This window comes from Lissotriton vulgaris, unplaced genomic scaffold, assembly GCF_964263255.1.
Source record: "Lissotriton vulgaris unplaced genomic scaffold, aLisVul1.2 SCAFFOLD_620, whole genome shotgun sequence".
Classification (NCBI taxonomy): Eukaryota; Metazoa; Chordata; class Amphibia; order Caudata; family Salamandridae; genus Lissotriton; species Lissotriton vulgaris.
The window spans coordinates 993,071-1,004,392 of NW_028253177.1; the positions used below are offsets into that span (position 1 = coordinate 993,071).

Below are 11,322 nucleotides of genomic sequence, written 5' to 3' on the forward strand. Positions count from 1 at the left end.
GCCGCTGGACATCACCATGTGGTTCACAGCCTTTGAGAGGGCTTTTGATATCAGACAACTAAAGAACCTCTCTGGGGGCACTTCTCTGGGAACTGTTCTCTGGTAATTGCAGAGACAGACTTCTGGCCCTTTCTGGGCCAGATGCAGGGTCCTATGACCTCATGAAGAAAACTCTGATTGAGGGCTTTGGACTCACTACTGAGGAGTATAGAATTAGGTTCAGGGGGGCTCACAAAACCCAGACCCAATCCTGGATAGATTTTGTAGACTACTCAGTAAAGACAGCGGATGGTTGGTTAACTGGACACAATGTGCATGATTTTATTGGAATTTATCATTTGTTTATGAAGGAACACATTTTGAGTAATTGCACGAATGAAAAAATGCATCAGCATTTGGTAGACCTAGGTCTAATTTCTCCCCAAGAATTGTGTGGTGGGAATTCCTAAGAACTGGAAGAGAGTGATCACTGGGTTTCCCAACTGGGAGGCAAGATGGCGGTCGTGTGAGACTGCAGTGCGCACAGACCAGTATTGAGGGCTAAGAAAATATGCGGATTCTGCAGCTTAAATGATTAAAATGAAATTGAGAAGTAATTCCAAACCCGCCGCTGAAGTTATACACTAATGCAATAACCCCTGAACAGAACAATGGAGATTCTGGATAACGTGATCATAGACGACACAAAAGTGCCGATCAGGAGTAATGTTGCAACGTTGGGAACTCCCTAATTGGTCTCGTATTGATCCGATACCTGTGCAGCGGCAGCCACAAGTCTCAGAGAACCGCTGGTCAGACGTAGCTTGTCGGAGCTCCGGAGCGGAGCAGTGCCGTGGCTGTCAGTGGAAGCGTCATGGCACCAAAGAATGTGGCGGCGGCGGCTGCTAAAGCAAGTGCGGCAAGACTGGCAGTCCGGGACAGTGCGGAGCCTGTGAGGCAAGCAGGCGGTGTTCCGGAGCCTGCCCCAGGAGCTACCGAGAACATTCCAGCTAAGACACCGAAGCAGGGTGTAACTTCTACGTGGAAGTGAAGTCTGACTGCCCCCTCTGTTTTTGACCTCCTCCGCAAGACGCCGGCAAAACTCCTTCCGGGTCGAGGCAGGAGGAGTCAGCCGGGAACTCAACAGACACCAGCAGTCGCAAAGGGAGCGAAGGCGGTGGATGAGCAGGGTAACCAGCAAAGCAGCCACGCGGACGTCCCTGGGATAACTGTGATAACGGGGACAACTGACGTTAACACAGTAAGCCCTACACATAATGATACAGCAGCTGGGGTTGAAGCAAGCATGAATGTGATAGGGGGTGTGGAGGTACAAGGGGGAGGAACTCCTGCGGACTTGGCTGAACAAATTACTACTCCCCTCCACATAGCCATCGATGACATTGTCCCTATAGATACTCAGGTGCACACAGATGATCGCAAAATGCCTGACAGCACAATTCAAATACAAGTGCCCCAGACGGAGCCAATGAGTTCTATGGCAGCTAAAATTAACAATAAATGTATCGATTTCGACCCGGACAAAGATAAAGATCCGAGCGTTTTTTTCTCATTCTCGGACGAACTTGGGTGGTCTGATGACACAGGATCTCCTCTGAGTGATTTAGGTGACAACAAAATGAGTGCAAAAGAGAATAGAGCAGGCCAAAAAACTGTCCTAAAATGCAGAAAGAGCCATCAGGATACAGCCGAGATAGCTTGGGACTACACACCATCAAATCACCTCACAGCATCATTAGCACCGCCAGGCTTTGTAAATATAACACAACATTCGGACTCCCCCACATAAAAAAGCTCAACCTCACCTACAATTGAAACTGTACTTCAAGCTATAGCGGCGCACAGAGAGGAGACATCTAATGATGGATGCAAGGCCCAAGCTGCTTTCCGTAAGGCTCAAGGGGTGGTGCGCAAACTCTCAAGAAAAGTTGGGACATTTAGTGATTAAGTCATAGATTTAGAGTCTAGAATTGTCTCTAATGAGTCTGAGACGGCTGCAAATCACGAACAGATTGGCGCTCATGAGGCTGAACTATCAGATGTGAGGTGGAAGGTGGAGGACATGGAAAATCGATTACGTCGGAATAATGTACGCGTGCTAGGTATCCCTGAGGAAATTGAAGGGGGAGATGCCCGCTCCTTCGTAATACAACTTTTTCGTGACTCGCTCCCTGAATTGTCTAGCTAAAACTGGGACTTAGAAGTTCAACGAGCCCACCATGTCCTTTTTACTCTAAGACACCCGGTCAAACCTGGGTGGGTATCCAAGGGCTATTTTAGTCTATTTCAGCAACTTCCTCTTAAGACAGGCAATTGCTGAGAAGGCCAGGCCAGAAGCCAAAAGATCCTGGGGGTCAATAACATACTTCGTACGCCCGGACTTCTGCCACGCAACTGTGGAGGGGAGGTGGCGGCTTCGCCAACTCATTAAACCCTTCCAAGAAAAGAAGGCGCAGGCATATTTGAACAACCCCGCCCGGCTGAAAGTTATAAATGGGGGACAAATGAAATTTTTCACCTCCGAGATCAAGCAAAAGAATATCTAGATGGTCTCAAATGAGATATGATGTACATTTTTCGTGTGCTTTTTTTTCTCTTCTCTTTCTTGAGTTTTAGGGATATCTCGTAACTTGGTTGATAATTATAATCATAGCTCTTCAGCCAGATGAGTTTTCCTAGTAGATGTGTAGGGGGGGGGGGGCACGGTGAGACAGACTGAGTGGAATAGGGGAGGGGGAAGGAAATAAAAAAAGAAAAAAAAGAAAAAGGAGTGGTCAAAAATATATGGGTTATAAGGTTTCAAATTTGCATAATCCGTAGGATGAAAACTTTATCTAATTTAAGCACTGGTTAGGAGACGCACTTTCATCAAACAGACTCTAATGGAGTCTGCACGCCACACTTTCAGGGATGGGGAGGGGGGATTTGAGAGGAGAGGGTTGGGGGCGGGGCAAGGGGGGAAAAACTGTAAAAAAAGCAACCAAAATTGTACAAATAAAATTTATAGGTTAAGAATACATTTTTCGCATGGTAAAACCAGAATCTATAACAAGTCTACTAGATGTAAGCCACAAAAAATAAAATATTATGGATAAGCTGAAAATATGTTCCTGGAATGTGGGGGGCTCAATGATAGGGAAATAAGGGCTCAGCTGTGTGGGATATTTAGTCAAAATCCATTTGATGTACAATGTCTAAAAGAGACCCATATCCCATGGGAAGAAAGAGATTCATTGAAGGTCCCTGGATTTAACGTGTTGGTATTTACAACACACACATCTAGAACCCAAGGTGTTGCCATATTAGCTAGACCCTTTTTGGGACAGGCAATACGAAAGGCAGCTGATCCCCTGGGAAGGTGGGTTATCGTTGAGCTCAAAATTGGTATTACAATTTGTTCAATATATGCCTCTAACCAGGACGATCCCTCTACATTTAGGCAACTTGAATTGGAATTAGCCTCTTAGCCCAGAACATTGATATTTTGTGGGGATTTTAATAATTCTCTGAGGAAAAATGGGGCAAGACAAAACCAAGACAAATATAAATACGCTGGACGTAAACCAAAAGGGTTAAGAGCCATTTCCCAGCTTAACCTCTTGGCTGCGGCGCCAATTCCGCCCCGGTGCCGGGCCCTAATGAAAACGGACGTGGTCATGACGGAACGGTTCCATCATCAGCACAGCGCCACCGAGGCTCATGACGGAACCGTTCCGTCATGAGCGTGGAAGGGGTTAAAGAGAGTTTAGATTTAATAGACATATGGGACATAAAACAACACTCTGACACTGGATATACTTATTTCTCACATCCTCACAACAAATATGTCCGGATCGACTACATATGTGTAACCAGAGATTGCTCAGACAAGGCACTAATTAGTAAATTCCCAAAGATCATCTCAGATCACAATCTTTTAGCCCTTACACTCGATATCACCAATCTTAACAGGCCTCGGTCAGTATGGACTTTTGATAGAAAATTGCTTGTAAATAAAGACTATATCGAATACATTAAGATATGGACTTAGGGTTTCTTTGACTGTAACTGATATAGTGCATCCAGGAGCACAGTCTGGGATTGCTTCAAGGCCGCACTTAGGGGGGAGACAATTAGTTTTGTAGCTAAACGCAGGAAAGATGCAGATAAGGCTAATAAGCTACAGATGTAAGAGTTAGCTAAAATAGAGGAAAAGCACACCACTCTAATAATGTGAGGCGACGATGGCGGATCGACTCTAAGAAAAATGCTTATTCTTAAAACTGAGCTAAATAGTAGGCTCACCCAGAAGGCGGCTGAGACCTTCCAGTCAAATCGTAATAAGATCTACTAAGATGGGGAGAAAGTTGGGAAGCAGCTTGCTTTACGTACCTGCCAGAAGCAGTCTCTTAATACAATCACCATCATTGAGGTAGAGGGTCAGGAATATACATCGCCGGGAGACATATTAGAAACGTTTAGAAAATGCTACAAAAACCATATCAAAATGAGGATACGCTCGATTATGAAGTAATCAAAGAGGCCCTGACTAGATGGCAAACCGAGTCTGGATCAAATAAGGTCATAGACGATATTACTAGGGAAGACCTGGAAAAGAATATTACGCATATTGAAGTACAACTCGCCCTATCAGAACTGGCCTCGGGTAAAGCCGCGGGCTCTGACAAACTCCCCGTGGCAACATGGCTTTATCCCCGGCAAGTCTACCACGGATCATACTCGTAGGGCCATAACGCTATTTAATATCATGAATGCGACGGGGGCCAGATGTCGATGATCCTCCTTGATGCCGAGAAGGCTTTCGACTGAGTTTTTTGGGAATTCCTATGGGCAGTGCTTGAAAAAAATAACTTTGGGCCATGTCTTATGAAGTCAATTAAGGCAATGTACCATTATCCAAAGGCCAGGGTACTAGTGATGGGCCAGGAATCTAGGCTATTTGATATATTAAGAGGAACAAGGCAGGGATGTCCCTGTTCCCCGATTTTATTTGCCATTTATATAAATCCCTTAATCCTGAAGCTAATCGCAAGTGATGTAATTAAACCAATCACGGTTGGCCCCTATTATACTAAGATACTGGCGCACGCCGATGACGTGGCGGTAGTAACACCTAACCCCACCGAGGCAATACCGGAAATAGAGCTAATCACTCAAGCTTTTGGTCAGATCTCTGGGTACTCTCTCAACCGTGATAAAACAGCGGTTATTTATACTGAAAATATACGGTTCGAAGACCCTAAGAAGGTAGATAACGCAGTGTATCTAGGAATATGTATATCCCCCAAGATAGTGAAGATCATTGAATTAAACTATGAGTCCCTCCTCAAAACGATTAAGAAAGACCTAAAGAGGGTTGACAGTTTGCACCTCTCAATAATTGGGAGAGGTAACTTTCTCAAAATGAACATTCTTCCTAGGGTGTTGTATTTGTTTTGTGCTATCCCATTAATAGTGGAAGGCAAAGTCATCAAAACATTTGAATCCCAAATGAGTAAGTTTATTTGGAACTATGGGAAAGTAAGGAGAGCTCTGAACTATCTGTCCCTTCCCTCACACAGAGGGGGCTTAGCAATCCCTAATATAACGCTCTACCTGTGGGCTACTTTACTCCAGCAAATGCCACCGCTATTTAATATAAAAACACCAGAGTCAACCATAGAAGTGAATCCCATACCGTCAATCTATGAACTAGCGTTAGGTAATAAGGCAAAAGGCCCCTTGCTAAAACAGGTAGAACCATCATACTTTAAGAAGGTCAAGTTTAAGATTATAAATAGTGCCTGGAGAATCTGGAAGAAAACTGCAGGACTTGAGCCAGGGCCTTGTGAGGACCAGGACCTGAGCCAGGGCCTTGTGAGGACCAGGACGTGAGCCAGGGCCTTGTGAGGACCAGGACGTGAGCCTGGGCCTGGTATGGACCAGCCTGTGAACTGGAGCCTAGTGAGGACCAGGACGTGAGCCGGAGTCTAGTGAGGACCAGGATGTAAGCCTGGGCCTGGTATGGACCAGCACGTGAGCAGGGGCTTGGCAGACCAGGACAAGAGTCAGGGCCTTGTGAGGACCAGGACGTGAGCTGGGGCCTTGTGAGGACCAGGACGTGAGCCAGGGCCTTGTGAAGACCAGGACATGAGCCAGAGCCTTGTGAGGACCAGGACGTGAGCTGGGGCTTTGTGAGGACCAGGACGTGAGCTGGGGCTTTGTGAGGACCAGGGCGTGAGCCAGGGCCTTGTGAGGACCATGACCTGAGCCAGCGCATTGTGAGGAGAGGGACGTGAGCCAGGGTCTTGTGAGGACCAGGACATGAGCCAGGGTCTTGTGAAGACCAGGACGTGAGCCAGGGCCTTGTGAGGACCAGGACGTGAGCCAGGGCCTTGTGAGGACCAGGACGTGAGCCTGTGAACCGGAGCCTAGTGAGGACCAGTACGTGAGCCGGAGTCTAGTGAGGACCAGGATGTGAGCCTGGGCCTGGTATGGACCAGCACGTGAGCAGGGGCTTGGCAGACCAGGACAAGAGCCAGGGCCTTGTGAGGACCAGGATGTGAGCTGGGGCCTTGTGAGGACCAGGACGTGAGCCAGGGCCTTGTGAGGACCATGACATGAGCCAGGGCATTGTGAGGACCAGGACGTGAGACGGGGCCTTGTGAAGGCCAGGACATGAGCCAGGGCCTTGTGAGGACCAGGACGTGAGCTGGGGCTTTGTGAGGACCAGGGCGTGAGCCAGGGCCTTGTGAGGACCATGACCTGAGGCAGCGCATTGTGAGGAGAGGGACGTGAGCCAGGGCCTTGTAAGGACCAGGACGTGAGCCATTGCCTTGTGAGGACCAGGATGTGAGCCATTGCCTTGTGAAGACCAGGACTAGAGCCAGGGCCTTGTGAGGATCAGGATGCAAGCCAGGGCCTTGAGAGGACCAAGACGTGAGCCAGGCCCTTGTGAGTACCATTACATGAGCCAGGGCATTGGGAGGACCAGGACGTGAGCTGGGGCCTTGTGAGGAGCAGGAAATGAGCTGGGGCCTTGTGAGGACCAGGATGGGAGCTGGGGCCTTGTGAGGACCAGGACGTGAGCTGGGGCGTTGTGAGGACCAGGCCGTGAGCCAGGGCCTTGTGAGGACCAGGATGTGAGCTAGGGCCTGGTGAGGATCAGGCTGTGAGCCGGGGCCTTGAGTGGACCAGGTCGTGACCCAGGGCCTTGTGTGGACCAGCACATGAGCCGGGGCCTGGTGGTGGAACAGGATGTGAGCTGGAGCCTGGTGGACCAGGACGTGAGCCGGGCTTTGTGAGGACCAGGACGTAAGCATGGGCCTGGTAGACCAGGACGTGAGCCACGGTCTGGTGGACCACGACATGACCCAGGGCCTTATGGGGACCAGGGCCCGAGCCAGGACATTGTGAAGACCAGGACGTGAGCTGGAGCCTGGTATACCAGGACGTGAGCTGGGGCCTGGTGGACCGGGATGTGAGCCAGGGCCTTGTGAGGACCAGGACATGAGCCGAGGCCTGGTGGACCAGGACGTGAGCCGAGGCCTTGTGAGGACCAGGACGTGAGCGTGGGCCTGGTGGACCTTGTGAGGACCAGGATGTGAGCGTGGGCCTGGTAGACCAGGATGTGAGCCGGGGTCTGGAGGACCAGGACGTGACCCGGGGCCTTGTGAGGACCAGGACGCGAGCCAGGGCCTTGTGAGGACCAGGACGTGAGCAGGGGCCTTGTGAAAACCGGGACGTGAGCCGGGGCCTTGTGAGGACCGGGACGTGAGCCGGGGCCTTGTGAGGATCAGGACGTGAGCCGCAGGCCTTATGAGAATCAGGACATGAGCCAGGGCCTTGTGAGGACCGGGATGTGAGCCAGGGCCTTGTGAGGACCAGGACGGGAGCCGAGGTCTGGTGGACCAGGACGTGAGCCGGGGCTTGGTGAGGACCTGGACGTGAGCCGGGGCCTGGTGGACCTTGTGAGGACCAGGATGTGAGCGTGGGCCTTGTAGACCAGGACGTGAGCCGGGGTCTGGTGGACCAGGACGTGACCCGGGGCCTTGAGAGGACCAAGACATGAGCCGGGGCCTTGTGAGGACCAGGACGTGAGCCAAGGCATTGAGAGGACCAGGACGTGAGCCGGGGCCTTGTGAGGACCAGGACATGAGCCAGGGCCTTGTGAGGACCACGACGTGAGCCGGGGCCTTGTGAGGACCAGGATACTGAGCCAGCTCTCGCTCCATTAGAGAGGCCGGACTAAACACCTGGTTTGTCCTCTCTTGCAGGACATGGGAAGGGTCAGTCCAGAGATCCAAGGACACTAGAGACTGGGGCGCTGGACTTGCACCCCCTGTTTTTCATTGTATTTCTCCCTGAAACAGATAAAACTGTGTGAAATCTCCTTGAGAGAGATTCTTATTATCACAAATCTCACAGGACTCACAATCTGCAGAAACAGGTTGAGAATGAATGTCCTTGCACATGAACTGTTCTACTCTTCTCTGCCACGATGCCCCGGGAGGTACCAAATATTTTAATAGAGTGGTCCCCCGAATATTCATGCCTGTACTTTCATGTGATACGTAAGTGCATTCTGGGGGTTGTAGTCTTGGTTACTTCACTAAAGACAGTGGTTTAAAAAATAAACTCCATGCTTGGAGGAGATGTGTGCCTTTGTCAGGAGCCATCTGCGGCTCTGTGGTAACTCCAGATACTTTTCGAAAACTCGAATTATGAGCTCTTAAAATAAAATGATATGTCTGGAAAGGAGCATCTCTGGGCGGTGAGAGCAGCGGCTGAGGCGGTCCACATTCTTCATACCAAGAGAACAGGAGTGGCCTCACCTCCTACCCCTACAGGGCAGGTTTCATCCCAGCAGATGACATGCCTCCACGTCTCTGCATCCTCCTGGACAAGCCTCAACCACTCTGAACCCCTCCCGGATACGTCTCACGTCCTCTGCACCCCCAGCTCAGGACAGGTACCACCTCCTCTGCACTCCTGGACAGGCCTCACCTGCACTTAACCCCATGGACAGGACATGCTTCACCTCCTCTGCACCCCGGACAGACCTCGCCTCCTCTGCTCCCCCTGGACAGGCATCTCCCCTGCACCCCTAAGGACGAGCCTCACCTCCTCTGCACCCCTGGACAGGCTTCACCTCCCCTGCACCCCTGAACAGATCTCTCCTCCTCTGCACCCCTGGACAGGCCTGTCCTCCTCTGCATCACTAGACGGGCCTCACCTCCTCTGCACCCCTGGACAGGTCTCTCCTACTCTGCACCTCTGGACAGGCCTCTCCTCCTCTGCACCCCTGGACAGGTCTCTCCTCCTCTGCACCCCCACGGAACAGGCCTCAACTCTTCTGCACCAGCTTCGCAGGCCTCATCACCTCTGCACACATGGACAAGCCTCACCTCCTCTCCTCCCCCTGGGGAGGCATCACCTCCTCTGCACCTCTTGATAGGCGTCACCTTCTTTGCAACCGCCCCTGAAAAGGACATGCCTCGCCTCCTTTGCACCCTTTGGACAAGCCTCACCTCCTCTGTACCCCCTGGAAGGCCTCACCTCCTCTGCACCCCTGGACAGGCCTCACCTCCTCTGCACCCCTGGACAGGCCTCTACTCCTCTGCACCCCTGGACAGGCCTCACCTCCTCTGCTCCCCTGGACAGGCCTCACCTCCTCTATACCCCAGGACAGGTCTCTCTTCCTCTGCACCCCTAGACAGGCCTCTCCTCCTCTGCACCCCTGGACAGGCCTCTCATGCACTGCACCCCTGGACAGGCCTCTCCTCCTCTGCACCCCTGGACAGGCATCTCCTCCTCTGCACCCCCTGGACAGGCCTCGCCTCTTCTGCACCCCCTGGACAGGCCTCGCCTCCTCTGCACCCCCTGGACAGGCCTCGCCTCCTCTGCACCTCTGGCCAGGCCTTACCTCCTCGGCACCCCTGGACAGGCCTCTCCTCCTCTGCACTCCTGGACAGGCATCACCTCCTCTGCACCCCTGGACAGGCCTCTCCTCCTCTGCACTCCTGGACAGGCCTCGCCTCCTCTGCACCTCCTGGACAGGTCTCTCTTCCTCTGTACCCCTGGACAGGCCTCACCTCCTCTATACCCCAGGACATGTCTCTCCTCCTCTGCACCCCTAGACAGGCCTCTCCTCCTCTGCACCCCTGGACAGGCCTCTCCTCCTCTGCACCCGCCTCGCCTCCTCTGCACCCCTGGACAGGCCTCTCCTCCTCTGCACTCCTGGACAGGCCTCACCTCCTCTGCACCCCTGGACAGGTCTCTCCTCCTCTGCACCCCTGGACAGACCTCACTCCTCTGCACCCCTGGGCAGGCCTCACCTCCTATTCACCCCTGGACAGGCCTCTCCTCCTCTGCACTCCTGGACAAGCCTCTCCTCCTCTGCACTCCTGGACAGGCCTCGCCTCCTCTGCACCCCTGGACAGGCCTCACCTCCTCTGCACCCCTGGACAGGCCTCAGCTCCTCTGCTCCCCACTCAAGCTCAGCAGCAGGAAAAAAGCTGAGCTCTCTTGACCTGACCATGAATGCCAGGTGGGGTGGGGGTCTGATCCATGGATTCATTGCAGCCAAGTGAGTTGGCAGCTCTCCTACCTGAGCAGAAAACTGTCCAGGCTCTCTCCTCCTCCTGGGGTCTGAGGGGGAGGGGCAGATCTGGGGTCTGAGGGGGGGGTCTGTAGATGGCGGTATCTGCCCACCAGACAGGGCTCCTTCCTCCTCTGCAACAGGCTGGACACACCTGGGGAGGCCGGAAGTGATGTCACAGCCGCTGATGCTGTCTCTGCCACTGCTGACCCGGAAGAGGAAACCCTCCTCCCTTTCATACAGTGTGCAGATCAGTGGGTTTCATCAGCAGGGGAGGAGCGCCCTCTGGTGGCCGCTGACGGAACCGCCACCTCCAGGCTCCAGGAGTGAATACATTTCATGCAAACAAGCAATTATACCTGTAAAGACCTGGGATTTTAGATGTCACAGATGTGAATGTTTTTATGGGTCAGACAGTTCAAGTACAAGGCCTCACACTTTGCTGCTGTAAAAAAGTATTTATAGCTTCTCTTCAGATTGCATCTTCCACACACTGACGTAAAGGACTAAAAGTATTTACAGAAAGGCGACAACTGAAAGAGACAGTCTGTATTTCAAAGAATATATCTGTATTTCAAAGAATATATCAGAATATCAGTCAGTTTTCCAATTAAACTGGGCAACTTATTTATTCTTTTAAATAATTTATTTGCAGTTTTTCAAATCCCCAACGTACTAGATAGCAAAGTAAACAGAGGTAAATACCATGGAGTTTTAAACACCAGATCAGTGACAATGAGGCA

At 51.7% G+C, this 11,322-nt stretch overlaps 1 protein-coding gene across 1 annotated transcript in view; it reads right to left on the reverse strand.

Moving 5' to 3' along the window:
• LOC147661136 (uncharacterized) overlaps positions 1-10,722 on the reverse strand; it is a 105,171-nt gene extending 94,449 nt beyond the window's left edge. Inside the window, exon 1 of the mRNA XM_086951298.1 lies at positions 10,589-10,722. The gene's annotated coding sequence lies outside the window, so the exon portion shown is untranslated. The remainder of the gene's footprint in view (positions 1-10,588) is intronic.
• Between the last annotated feature and the right edge of the window lie 600 nt (positions 10,723-11,322).